We start from the raw sequence: 15125 nt of genomic DNA, 5'->3' as shown, positions 1-15125 counted from the left end.
GGAAATTGAAAGTATTTTCTGGGTCCATGTTATTTTTTTTAATTAATTTATTTATTTATTTTTATTTTTATTTTATTTATTTATTTATTTATTTATTTATTTTATTTTTTTTTTATTTTTTTATTTTATTTTTTTTTTTGCTACCTTCTCTCACAAATAAGGTCAACCTCTGCCACAGTAAGAGATAAATACTAAAAAATTTTATTTTATTATTATTTTTATTATCATTTTTTTTTTCGGTCTGGCATTTTAAGAACACTTTCATCAACTACACTGCAGAGTCAGAGGTCGTGGTACCATTTCGTTCCAGCACCATTTTTCACGCGCATTTCGATTTCTCCGAGCGATTAAGCGCGGTCAACTGTTTCAGGTGAGTTCTGTTTGATTAAGTTTGGTTTCTCTGGTAGCTAAGCTACACAAACCTCTGCGAACTTTTTTTGATTGATTAAATCTTTTGTTAATGTTCCCTGGCATGCGATTTCCAGTGCTCTAGTCGGATCGCCCGCCGGGTTCCATCGATTCATTTCTGTTTTTCCTGACATACCAAATGGTTTTCCAGTGAACCATAACAAACAGAGGAACTCACTCGCGTTTATTGAGCTGACTGTATCCCCTCCCATCTTTTGAAAAAAAAAAACCTGGATTGATGGAGAGAATGGTATAAAAGTCGTACCCGGTTTTAAACTATAAAAGAGGTCAAAATAGTAATACATTTATGTAGGATGGAAGCAGTGACAATAGCTAGGGTATAAATAGGTGATGAGGTATTGATTGTGCTATAAGAGGCACGCATAGGTCGCTTTATCTATTTTTATGAAAAGTAATCTTTGTGCTGATTTCTTACATTTTTTTTCCTTGCAAACTTTGAGCGTTCCTACGCTTTTTCAGGACCATTATGAAATACTAGCTGCGTCGCCCGGCTTTGCACGGTCTGCCACGAAGATGAAAGTTATGTCAAGTGACAAGAGTTCAACAATCAGGCTTGAACGAAAAAAAAATCAGTAAAATTTTGCGGCAGATTGCAGAAATATATCCAAAAAGGAAACACCTTAAATCCCCCCCGATTGCAGAAAACCTCAAAACGAAAACCAAAATTTTATTTGTTCATATTCGAGAAAAAAAAAATGACTACTGATCTTTCATTTAATGATTTTCTTCACGCTACAAATTTTAATAAAAGCATTGTTGCGGAAAGTTGAGATGAAGCACTGAATAATAATTTGTGAATGGAGGAAAGCCTTCGAAAAATAAGGATTATGTCGAAATCTAAGTGTCATAATTAATAGTTTTTAATTGATATCTCCGCTAATTATTATCGGAGGATTATGTCAAATAGCCAAACATGAAGACGGGAAGACGACGAATCCATCGATACCTGGTTCGATGGTCAGTTCACTGTCGTTCGGGAGGAGAAACTAGGACATACATACATAGGTACATACGCTCAGTTTTTAATTATGTAAGATACAAGGAGATCGCCCGTCAAGGTATGACGGGTGAAAATAGCTTCTACATTAGAACGAAGCCATTGCCTGTTCGGTGATATTTTGGTAGTTGAAATGGTAACCCTAACCTCAGTGGCTTAACCCTAAACGCCAGTAGATAGCATTCATTGTTTACCATTTTTACGTTTCTTCATTCTCCTAAAATGAGTCTTACCTGTAAAACAGTCAAGTTACCGGACCCAGTTCAGCCCTGCCAAAATAAAGCATTTCCCTTCATAACAAGCATTACCAAAACATATTATCAAATGATCACGGCGTAGCGCAAGTTTTATTGTTAGTGACGTCTGCGTTACTCGACCATTCGCTATTATACACATGAGGTCCTCTAAGTTCAAGTGTATTTTACAGATTATCAAATCTAAATAATGTGGGAATTACTTTTTCCCCTCTTGTTATTGAGGCTTCAAGTCCTAATATTAGAAGGGAAAAAAATATTTTTTTAAAAATATACAGTTTTTTTTTTTTTTTTTTGAAAACAATGAAAATTTAAGTAAAAACCGGAAAAACGTTACGTAATAGTATAAAGTAGGCTTACAACGTTCATATTAGTTGCTTGATTAATTCTCTTTGTTTACAATTTAAATTATTTGTTCATCTACTTCATTGCTTTTTCTGGATGGCTTTTTGTATTTGGAAAGTATTTTTCCCAAATTGAGTGATGCTAAATTAAAAGAAGGCATTTTTTTGGCTGACAAATAAGAACTTTTATGAAGAACAATGACCTTGATAAAAATCACACCCAAAAAGAATTAACAGCATAGTTGTCGCTAAAGGAGGTAGCTAGAAGATTTTTAGTCAGTCATAAAATTAAAAATGCCAAATTCTTAGTGAAATTTTTTAAACGATGTGGTGCAAAATGTCATTAAAGATACATTTCTTGCCATCCTCATTTCGATTCTTCCCCCCCCCCCTCCCCCTAAACTTGAAGCGCTGAGTGATGAGCAAGGTGAACGCTTTCACCAAGATAATAAATGTATAGAAGAACGTTACCAAGCAAAATGGAACACAAAAATGCTGCGAGATCACTCTTGGTTTCTGATTCAAGATGAAAAGCTAATTTTTTATCATTTTCTTTCATAGCATGTGGCTTATTTTCTATTCAATGGTAAAACCTGTGCTATTTCTCCTCGCAATGCATGTATAAAGGCATATTATTGCTATATTTGCATTAAGATTTAAAATGTAAGTGGATAAACATCTTTAGATTAGATTCAAACAAACTGATTTGTGCATCACATGACTTCCTTTTACTCCAATTTAGTGTCATTTTCTCATTATTGGCAGTTTTAATGTGATTCAATAGTTTACTCTCTAAATATCACCAACAGTGGCCAAATTGAAACCAGATTTAAAAAAAAAAGAAATTTTTTTTTTTAAATTGCCGAATTTGTCGCTAAGTTGGCGACAAAGCTTGGCGACCAAAAGACTGGCGATATATCGCCAAATGTCCGCCAAATTATAACATCACTTGTGTTTACATCGAAATTAACAATGGTTTCCCCCCGAAAAGGGGCAAAAGACCCCTTTAGAAACACCCGAACGCAATAAAAATAATAATAAAATCGCCTAATTTGTCGCCAAGTTGCGACAAAACTTGGGGACTAAAAGACTGGCGATCTATCGCCAAGTGTCCTCCAAATTATAACACCACTTGAGTTTGCATCGTTTGCTTTCGTTGCAGATCGAAATTAACAGTGACTTCTCCCCAAAAAGGGGAAAAAGACCCCTTCAGAAACCCCCGAATGCAACCAAAAGGGAAGGTGCACAACTAGACCCCAGTAGGAGTCTAAGTACCAAATTTCAATTTTCTAGGACATTCCGTTCTTGAGTTATGCGACATACATGTACACATACACACATACTCACATACGCACATACATACGTACATACAGACGTCACGCGAAAACTCGTTATAATTAACTCGGGGATCGTCAAAATGGATATTTCGGATATTCCCGACCACGCGTGGATATATGCATATATCCACGTGTGGTCGGGTTGAAAAATAAACTCAACATTCATTTGCGGGTGAGCAAAATGGAAATTAAGGCCAATTTTTGAGTGAAATTTTTTTCGCGAATACAATACTTCCTTTTTTTGTAAAAGGAAGTAAAAATTCAATTTTTTAGCCATTTATGGAAATTAAATTTGTCCTAACTTTAAAATGGTGCATGTTACAAGAATTTAGTTTATATTTTTATGTTTGGCAAGCCCAACTTGACATACATCAGCTATTTTTATCAGTGACATAGAAAAAAAGTAAAATTTTGTCAGAGTGTTATCAATCTCCAAGTAGCGCAGTTCCAAAAACTCAGAATAAATGACCCAATAATAAAAAATATTTATCATAATCCCTTCCTTTACGTAGTAATTTGAAATCTTGCTTTCAATCTTCACGCGGTAACCATATTGATGAGAAAAACTAAAACCTTTTCGCCGCGTCAATTGGGAAGCATCCGTGCGGCATGCTTCACTGTACACAATGTTTGTTTGTAAGGAAACCCGATTTACAGCTTTGCAAATGGAAGCTCGAGCGATTACTATATGCTTGAGCGGTTATATGTTCAATCAAAGAATTCATTAGATACAGAAGGGGGGGGGGGGGGGGGAGGGGGTATACGTTCGATCCAGGAATTCATGAGATAGATATAGAAGGGGGGGGGGGGGAGTTTGTACGTTCGATCCAAGAATTCATAAGATAGATATAGAGGGAGGGGGGAGTTTGTACGTTCAATCCAAGAATTCATAAGATAAATAGAAGAAAGTTTATACGTTCGATCTAAGAATGGGGTCGTTTCCAAAATTTTAAAAGTATTTTCTTATGAAAGAGCATGCTTAAAAACATAGGATCTAACCATTTTTTAAATATTTGTTTAAGTTTAATTTTTTTTTAAATTACTTAAATCGGTGCGTTTTCATTGTTTACATTTCTTGCTGATGACATCACAAATGATGAAATGCCATTCTGTGTTGCCATTCACAGAGCAAAATATTTAATTCGCATCTTTATGTATTGGCAACGATAGGGTTGATAGCAAGCGTAGAGCGCAATTTTAATTCGCTTCTTGATGATCATGACGTGGAAACGCAGTAGAAAGATGTGTACCAAAGTGCATCATTCGTGACGTCATCAAGATCAAGCCTTGTTTGCAAAATCGGAAATTTTAAAAAATTAATTAAGAAATAACTGGTGGGAAAATGAAAGAATTTTCTGGGTCCATGTTATTTTATTTTTTATTTTATTTTTTATTTATTTATTTTTATTTATTTATTTTTTTTTGCTTATTCCATCCATTTCAGTGACTAAAAGTACTACTTTTGACTGAAGGAAACAACCCCATTCATAAGATAGATACAGAAGAGGAAAGTTTATACGTTCGATCCAAGAATTCATAAGATAGATATAGAAGGGGAGAAATTTTATATGTTCAATACAAGAATTCATAAACTAGATATAGAAGGGAAAGTTTATACGTTCGATCCAAGAAGTCATAAGATAGAAATAGAAGAGAGTTTATACGTTCGATCCAAGAATTCATAAGATAGATATAGAAGGGGGGGGGAGAGTTTATACGTTCGATCCAAGAATTCATAAGCTGGATATAGAAGGGGGGAAGTTTATATGTAAGAACTAAGAATTCATAAGATAGATATAGAAGGAGAAAGTGACCGTTTGATCCAAGAATTCATAAACTAGATATAGAAGGGAATGTTTATGCGTACGATCCAAGAATTCATAAGATAGATATAGAAGAAAGTTTCGTGATGGCCACAACATACTAGTTTAAAATGTATTTTGAGCAATCCAGCTAGAAAATCCAACAGTTGCAAATGTTATTTTTCAGCACCTGCAATGGATAGCGTTCGATGAATCCGAAATCTATTTCCGTATTAAATCTGACGAATGATTGCTTTTTTTGTAGTCCGATTTTCCAAAAAAAAAAAAAAGTTTAAATTACATTTTGCTATAAGACGGTGTATAAACTTGAGAAGTAAGGAGAAAAGTTTTTAAAAAATTAATTTAACATTGCTGTGTTTCTTCACATGATTTTTATACATTAATTACATAATTTTCTATGAAATTCAGTTTCCTTTTACAAAGTCACTTAATTTATAGTTTGAAATTTTGCCTTTGTTTAACAATTGCGAGCATGAATCTTTACTAATAATAAAGCTGAAAGTCTCTCTGTCTGGATGCTTGAAACTCTGTGACACGCATAGCGCCTAAACCGTTCGGCCGATTTTCACGAAATTTGACACAAAATTAGTTTGTAGCATGAGAGTGTGCACCTCGAAGCGATTTTTCGAAAATTCGAATTTTTCTTTTTCTATTCCAACTTTAAGAACATTTTACCCAGCAAATTATCACAACGTGGAAGAGTAAATTACGAAATTATCATAACGTGGAACCGTAACATGGGCGAGCAAACGAACATAGCTAATTGGCGAGAAATTCATCATCCATTATTTGTAAATATATACAGGCGAACCAAATGACCTTTTAATTTGCTGCTACGGGCACAGCCGTGCGGGTACTGCTAGTATTTCATAAAAGAGAAATAATATTGAAAGGAAATGATGAAACTTTTGCTCAAGAAGTGACAGATACGTTTCTGATTTCTTAAACGACAAAATTTTGTCCATTACTTTTTTAAATTACTATTTTTAATGAAATGTGTGAAGCGCCACGTGCGGGACAAAATTACCGTTTTCCAGGGAATGGCCCAGAAGCGTTAGAGTAAAATATAGTCACGCAAGCGCTTAATTATTAACTAGCGGTACCCGCACGGCCTTGCCCGTAGTATGAAATTATTAGGGCATTTGGTTCGTCCGTATATTTTCAAATAATGGATGATGAATTTCTCGCCAATTTGCTATGGCTATTTGCTCGCCCATGTTACGGTTCCACGTTATGATAATTTGGTAATTTACTTGTCCACGTTGTGATAATTTGCTCGGTAAAATGTTCCTAAAATTGGAATAGAAAAAGAAAAAAATCGAATTTTCGAAAAATCGCTTCGAGGTGCTCATTCCAATGCTACGAACTGTTTTTGTGCCAAATTTCGTGAAAATCGGTCGAACGGTTTAGGCGCTGCGCGCGTCACAGAGATCCAGACAGCAAGACAGAGAGAGATCCCAATATCCAGACAGAGAGACTTTGAGCTTTGTTATTATTATTAACTAGTGGTACCCGCACGGCTTTGCCCGTAGTAGAAAATTAAAAGGTCTTTTGGTTCGCCTGTATATTTACAAAAAATGTATGGTGAATTTCTCACCAATTGGCTTGCCCATGATACGGTTCCACGTTCTGATAACTTGAAGATTTACTCGTCCATCTTATTATAATTTTGCACGGGAAAATGTTCTTAAAATTGGAATAGAAGAAGAACAAAATCAAATTTTCAAAAAATCACTTCAAGGTGCACACCTCCATGCTATAAACTAACTTTGTACCAAATTTCATGAAAATCGGCCGAACGGTCTAGGCGCTGTGCGCGTCACAGATATCCAGACATCCTCCAGACAGAGAGACTTTCAGCTTTATTACCTACTAGTGGTACCAGCACGGCTTCGCCCGTAATAGAAAAATTAAAAGGTCTTTTGGTTCGCCTGTATTTACAAATAATGTATTGTGAATTTTCTCGTCAATTGGCTTGTACTTATGTTACGGTTACACGTTATGATAATTTCGTATCTCGCCAATTGGCTTGTGCCCATGTTACGGTTACACGTTATGATAATTTCGTAATTTATGATAGTTTTTTTTCTTAAAATTGGAATAGAAAAAGAACCGAATCGAATTTTCGAAAAATCGCTTCGAGGTGCACACCCCCATGCTACATACTAACTTTGTGCCAAATTTCATGAAAATCGGCCGAACGGTTTAGGCGCTATGCGTGTCACAGACATCCAGACATCCTACAGACATCCAGATATCCTCCGGACAGAGAGACTTTCTGCTTTATTATTAGTAAAGATAAAGATAAAGATAAAGAAGATAAAAAAAAGATTTTGCTGGTCAAATATAGCATGTAGCATAATTAAACAACCACAGCAGGAACCACATCGCGAAAAGTACGGCCGAGTCATAATTCCGTTTATTTTAGTCACCAAGGAAACGAATTTATTTATACAAGCCAATGTTCATTTGAGCGAGTGATTTCTGGAATCAAACAAGGAAAACACACACCATAAAATCTCGAATTAGGCAAATCTCCAATAACGATATTCTCTAATAAATTCCAGAACCGTTAAAACACCGATAATAATCCGCGCCCGTCGTTAAAACTGCATTAGAACGTCTGATTGCTTCTTTACCTTATTCGGGTAATGTCCCATATCGGAAAATGAAAAGCAGAATTGGAATCGGATTCTCGTAATGCGACGCCATTTTTAATTCGCTTCTAATTTGGAATGTGTTTTTTTTTTAATCTTTGCTTTAATTTGCATTTAAATAACCCATTTCTGTCCGCCATTTTACTCGCCTTTGAAATCATTGATCGAAATATAGACATTTCCATTCTGTGTTTTAAGCATTACGTATTGGAAGTTTTTTTTTTATTATTGTTATTTTATTAATTTATTTGTTTACTAGCGGTACCCGCACGGGTTTGCCCGTAGTAGAAAATCAAAAGGTCGCTTGGATCGACTGTATATTTACAAATAATGGATGATGAAATTCTCGCCAATTTGCTATGTTCATTTGCTCGCCCATGTTACGGTTCCACGTTATGATAATTTGGTAATTTACTCGTCCACGTTGTGGTAATTTGCTCGGTAAAATGTTTTTAAAACTGGAATAGAAAAAGAACAAAATCGAATTTTCGAAAAATCGCTTCGAGGTACTCACCTCTATGCTACGAACTTATACTGTGCCAAATTTCATGAATATCGGCAGAACGGTCTAGGCGCTATGTTACAGACATACAGAGATTCAGACATCCAGAGACACAGACTTTCAGCTTTATTATTAGTAAAGATTTATTATTTTATTTTTTGATTGATTTATTTATTTTGATCAACCATGATTCCTTTATTGCTGTCACTTTGCCTGGCCTGACGTTTCTCTCAAATCTCTCGTCTTTATGATTGATAGACAGCGAGTTACATGATCTTTTAAATAAGCTATTGTATCCTCATTCCTCAAGGATGTTACTTTGATCAACTAAAATCATTAATGATTTAGAGTCAGTCGTTTTTTATCCTCAAAAGTTATTTGTTAATGCAGCTGTTATGGACTGATGTAGCGACGGTGTTGAGGTGTTTTACCACTCGTTCGAAATATTAGTTGGGAAGCTAAGTATCCCACACTTAAGTACACGTAAAAAAGGTAAATAAATAATGGAGAAAACTTAAGAAAATGAAAAACAATTAAGGTAAGATTTTCTTAAGTAAGACTACTACAATTTTAATCATTTTGAGGCCCTTAAAAATTAGGGGCTTATATCCTAGAGTCTAATTAGACTGTTTGGTAATCAATCTCTTATTATTTGTACAATACAATTGGAATAAAAAATCCCTGTTTTGTGTTTTATTTGATTTATAGATGTAACTTCAACCTGTTTTATGTACAGGGTGATTATAATTAAAGTTCCACTTTCAAAACGCTGTAAAAATAAAACCGCAGGTCAGAATGACCTCAAATTTCAACGGAATATTATCGAAGAAGGAAGAAAACGTATGACAAAAAAATAAATAAATAAATAGTTGGAATTTTTAGCAATAGATGGCGCTGCAAGTGTCAGAATATGTAAATCAAAACACCTGTCATGCTCCCGACTTATTGAAGTTGTTATAAAACGCCAAATACACGTTTTTTTCCTCATTTCGCATCTGAGAAGTTTACTATGACTGTCTCAATGAAAGACCTGGCCGTCCCGATCACCTGATCTTAACCCGTGTGACTTCTGGATATGGGGCTATCTGAAAGCTGTTGTGTTCAGTGCTCCGATTGCAAACTTTGCTGAGCTGAAGGCACGCATTGCGCAACACATTCTAAACGTGACCCCGGAAACACTTCAATCAGTCGAGGAACATGCTGTTTCTCGATTTCAACTTTTTACAGAAAACGGGGTACATTATATTGAACATCTTTTGCGCCAGTCTCACGAAAATTAAAGACCGATTTGATTTTTACTGACGCTTTTTATGCGGTTTTCGGCCTCGGGACAATTAAAAACCAATTTTTTTCATCCGATGTGATATGACATTACCGTGTTGGATGGGCTTACTTAACTAACAGTGTCACACCAATACCCTCGTGCATGCTGAGTAGTACGGAGTTTTAACGTATAGTTTACACCTTAGGTAATATTTTTTGATTTATTTGTCATTTGTAGTCGACCATTATTAAATATGATGCTTACAGCGCCATCTATTGCTAAAAATTCCAACTATTTCTTTTTCTTCTACGATCAAGTTCCCCCCTTCTACGATAATACTCCGTTGAAGTTTGACGTCATTCTGACCAGTGGTTTTATTTTTATAGCGTTTTGAAAGTGGAACTTTAATTATAATCACCCTGTTTATTTAAATGTTATATCTTAGAAATTCGAGCTTCTGGGCAAAAATTGATGTCATATTTGAACTCGGGGTACCAAACTCATACGAAATCAGTTCCAAAAACCCCAGCACCAAAATCACTGTTGCCCTGTGTAATCTTTATAATAACAGTACTGGGCGATATCAGCCATAAAATCATTATCTCTAGTACCATTTCCTAACCACCATTTCTTTTTGTTATGGATATGCCTTGAATTACCTATTCTCAAAAATCACTACTCATAATATGACGGGTGCAAATCTCTGAACCATTTCCATTTCGCGCCATTTGTAGAAACTAGAAACTCAACGACTAGGATCCTATCGCGATTCGTGATTGCGAAAAACATAATTTGAATTCAAGACGTCAAAATTCAAAGGAATGCTGGATGTTCATTTTTTAAATTACTTTGTGTATTACGATATAATTTTTCAAACATGGCGATTTATGGTGTTCTTTTTGTAATAATATACAGTATGAATATACAGTCTGAAAAGAGAAACTGAAATGTATGCAAAATGGGGTGGTTTCCTTCAGTCAAAAGTACTACTTTTAGTCATTGAAATGGATAGAAAGAGCAAAAACAAATAACATGAACCCAGAAAATACTTTCATTTTCCCAACAGTTTTTTTTTTTTTAATTCATTTTTTTTTTAATGTCCGATTTTTTCAAACAAGTCGTGGTCTTGATGACGTCACAAATGATGTACTTTAACGCATCTTTCTACCACGTTTCCACGTTATGATAATCAAGAAGCGAATCAAATATCGCGCTCTACGCTTGCTATCAACCCTATCGTTGCCAATACACGTTGAGTGAAGATGCGAGTTAAATATTTTACCCTGTGAATGGCAACACCGAATGACATGTCATCATTTGTGATGTCATCGGCAGAAGCGTAAACAATGAAAGCGCACCGGAAAAAGTAATCTTTTAAAACTATTAAACTTAAACAAATGATTTTAAAAAAAATGGTCAGATCCTATGTTTTTAAGCATGCTCTTTCAGAAAAAAATACTTTTAAAATTTTGGAAACGACCCCGTTGCAATTTCAGAAACAACTATAGAGTTAATAAAGTCGAAAAAGAAGTATAAAAAAGCGCAATATTGTTTCAAAACCTAGTTCCATTTCTTGATTGCGAAAACTTAAATTTAAACGCAAAAAATCGAATTGTCTTCTTTTAATGACTTTTTTTTTGAGCAATCACGATTGCTTATTGTTCTCACTTGACTGTTTTGATGTCCTTCGATTTTATTTTCCCACCGCCATCCTCCGCACCATCACCGTCGACCGGCTCCTCACGATGCTGCTCCTCTAGCGAAAGCCGTCTCCAGGTTGCATCCATGTCCTACACACACACACACGCATACACAACTACACACGCACGCACGCACGCACGCACGCACGCACAAACACATACACACACAAACACATACACACATACAAACACGCATACATACAGAAACGTACACATACACACACACACAACTACCCACACATTCATGCCTGCACACAGACACAAACACATATGCCTACACACACATACACATACCCCGCCCCCACGCACACAAACACTCATACACACAACTACCATGCCTGCACACAGACACAAACACACATACCTACACACACCTACACACACTCCTGCATACACACACCTATACACACATACACATACCCCTACACACAAACACACATACCCCACACACACAAACACACATACCCCTACACACAAACACACACATACCCCTACACACAAACACACATACCCCTACACACAAACACACATACCCCACACACACAAACACACACACTCATGATTGCAAAAAACATAATTTGAATTCAAGATAACAAAATTCAAATTAATTTTTTTTCTTACTGCTACATTCAGGACTTGAGTTCTTCCAGAATCACCAATAATGTCCAGTGGAACCTGGAGGGGGAAACATTGTAATAATACAAGTCGCTCCATTTTCCGATACAAAAATCACTAATAAATAGTGTCTTTCCTCAACTTTCCTTTTTTTTTTTCCGAAATGAAAAATGAGGTAAAATTAAGAGAAGCGGTAACCCGTTAATTAGCCCACGAAAAAATTGATGGCAAGACGAAAAACACCCTTATTAGCAGTATTTATCTTAAATGAAACTTAAAAGCTTTTCCATTCATCACAGGGCTCGGTACAAAAATGCGCTCAATTTTTAGTCCGGTTTTTCTTTTGTAAAAAAATATTGCTATACATAAATCATACAAGCTGCATGGCTATGGCAAATTTAAACCATAGAGTAAAGAAATTACATAGAGAGGCCTCGCTTTACTAAGAAGTTGAAGCCGGAAGTTACACCGCTGTATCCCAAGATCCTTAGCTTCTTGAGATACATCTTGATTCAAAACACTCCATTAGTGAATCTCAATTGGTTGTTAATTTAAGCTTAGATATGGTTGCAAGTTTAAGAAGCACGTTTTCGAAATTGCATTAAAACATGAATTTATATGCAAACCAATCCGCCAGCTACTTTATACGGTCCCTTAGGGCCTGATTAACGCACGGTCCGGCGGGTCCGCGGACCTGGGCCCCACAAATTTAGGGGCACCAAACTAGCCTAGCCTAAATTCACTTACATACTTCCATTTTTTTCTTTTATTTTAAGCTCATTTTAATTTCTCTGATACTATAAGGGAGAGGGAGCTCAAAATTTTTTAAAAATCATCTCAAAACCTCATGAAGTTAAAAACATTTCGCGTAAAGAAGTCGTTGTCCCTTAGCTCTGGGATTTCAAAATAATTACTCGGATGACATAGATGAACATTTTCCAGAAGAATTAACGCACTTTCAAATTTTTGCAAAAGGTAACCCTTCCCCTGAAGAATGTTTTAAAAAGATAAGATCATTAAACATAACACATATATTTCCGATAGTGGCTTCACCCCTGCAGCTTCTTCTTACCTTGCCTATCAGCAGCTGTTCCAGTGAACGTTAATTTTCATTTTCGAAAAGAATCAAAAATCATTTGAGAAGCTGCATTTCTTAGGATAATTTACAGGCGTTTTCTTTATTGACCATTGAAAATTCTGTGACATCAAACATAGATTTCGATTATTTGATCGACACATTTGCTTCTGTTAAAGTCAGAAAGAAGCCTTTTTAAAGCTTGATGTCAGAACTAGTAAGTTTTTTTTTTTTTTTGCAGTTTTAAATTGTTTTTTAACTTTTTTTCGCCTTAAGGTAAGGCAATTTCAACTGTGATTAGTATGGTGACTATCAAGTGTTTGGTATTCAAACTCCAGGTTTCCTTTCAAATGTAGTAATGTTTCTTTAAAATGTAGTTTCTAGTATATTAGGTTTCTAGTATGAAACATTGATTTTAAAATTGTGCTGATTTCATCATGGGAGAGGGGGGGGGGCACCAACATCTACTCAGGACCTGGGCACCAGTTTGGCTTGATCGGGCCCTGCTTTTGCGAGATTGGTAGAAACTATTCTCTTGAAGCGATCATGTTATCATAACCCCGCTCATCATTGCACCGCTGTATCCCATAATTCCGGCTTCAATTTCATCTCATTTTTACCATAGACGGGGCCTCTCTATGTATATTTCTTTACTCTATGATTTAAACACTAGCTAGCATAAAAGCGTCTTTTCTTTAAAATGTTTAGATAAAAGTACAGTCGGACCTCTATATATCGAAGTAGCAAGTTGCCGGATAAAAATTCGATGTATAGAAATTTCGATATATGGAAATTATTTTATTTTATCATAAAAATCTCCTAAAACATTAAAATTAAAGCTAATTTTTGTGTATGAAACCCTATTTCTAATTTATACGAGCAGCGTATTAAATGAAAATTAATAATTAAAAAATGAACAGAAATTACATTTTTGCGCTTTCATACATTTTCATTCGTTGGCAATTCAACTTGATCCGCTACATAAGGGTGATTTTCGTTTTGACAATGTAATCGAGAGAAAAGTAAATAAAACAATCTACCCAACTTGAATGATTTTTACTGAAGCTAAAAAGGCTAGGAATGATAATCAACAGAGAAAAGGGATAACTTGAAACCGATTTTACAGTGCTACTGGTTAAAACTAAGATTTGAAATAAAGTTGAGGGAATTTAAGAACTCCAGAACGAAACAGCGACCTATCTACACACCCCTCAAACCCAGATTCCTTATGAGTTTTGTAGCATCCTTCGAACATAATTTTCTCCCGTAACCTTCAGTTTTCATGAGACAAACAGTTAAAAGTAAAAAAAAAATCTACGAATGTCTCGAAAAAATTTTCGATATATAGAGATTTTTTCGATATATAGAAACAATTTTTCTACGTAATGAACATAGACTCGCTACATTGGTGAGGGGGAGGGGCGTATATCAGGAGGGAGAAAATTTTTTTTTATCTCCATTTGTTAGTTGATTGTTAATTTAATAAATAAATAAAAGTATCTTTAAAAAAATTACGTTTTTCAAAATTACAATTATTTTTTTTTAGCTTTACGCGTGTCTCATTAAAAAATATATAAATCTTGCTTGCTACTTAGTGAGGGGGGGGGGGCGAATACCAGGAGGGAGAAATTTTTTTTTCTCTTTATTTGTTAGTTGATTGTTAATTTAATAAATAAATAAAAGTATCTTTAAAAAAATTACGTTTTTCAAAATTACAATTATTTTTTTAGCTTTACGCGTGTCTCATTAAAAAATATATAAATCTTGCTTGCGACATTAGTGAGGGTGGGGGGGGGCGAATATCAGGAGGAAGGAATACGAATTCGATATCGACTTTTTTACACAGTCAAAACATTGTATAAAAAACTTCTTCAAAAAATGGCATCATTTTTCAGTAAAAGAAGAGTTTCAAAAACGGCTGCATTAAAATGTTTTCTGAAAAAAAAATCGATTTTTACGATTTTTTGGAAAATTGGGGTGTATGACAGCAATAATAAAAAAAAAATATTAATAATAAACGGGTTAGAGGGGTCAATTGCCCCCCCCTCCCTTTTTTTTCCCTCTTGGATTTGAAAAAAATATCTTTGTTCTTTCTGGTGAGCTTCTGGTCCTTTTTGCTTGCCGTACC

Source organism: Uloborus diversus, unplaced genomic scaffold (genome assembly GCF_026930045.1).
Source record: "Uloborus diversus isolate 005 unplaced genomic scaffold, Udiv.v.3.1 scaffold_12, whole genome shotgun sequence".
NCBI classification, from domain to species: Eukaryota; Metazoa; Arthropoda; class Arachnida; order Araneae; family Uloboridae; genus Uloborus; species Uloborus diversus.
The sequence above is the reverse complement of the archived record's forward strand: the minus strand, read 5'-3'. Positions refer to the sequence as shown.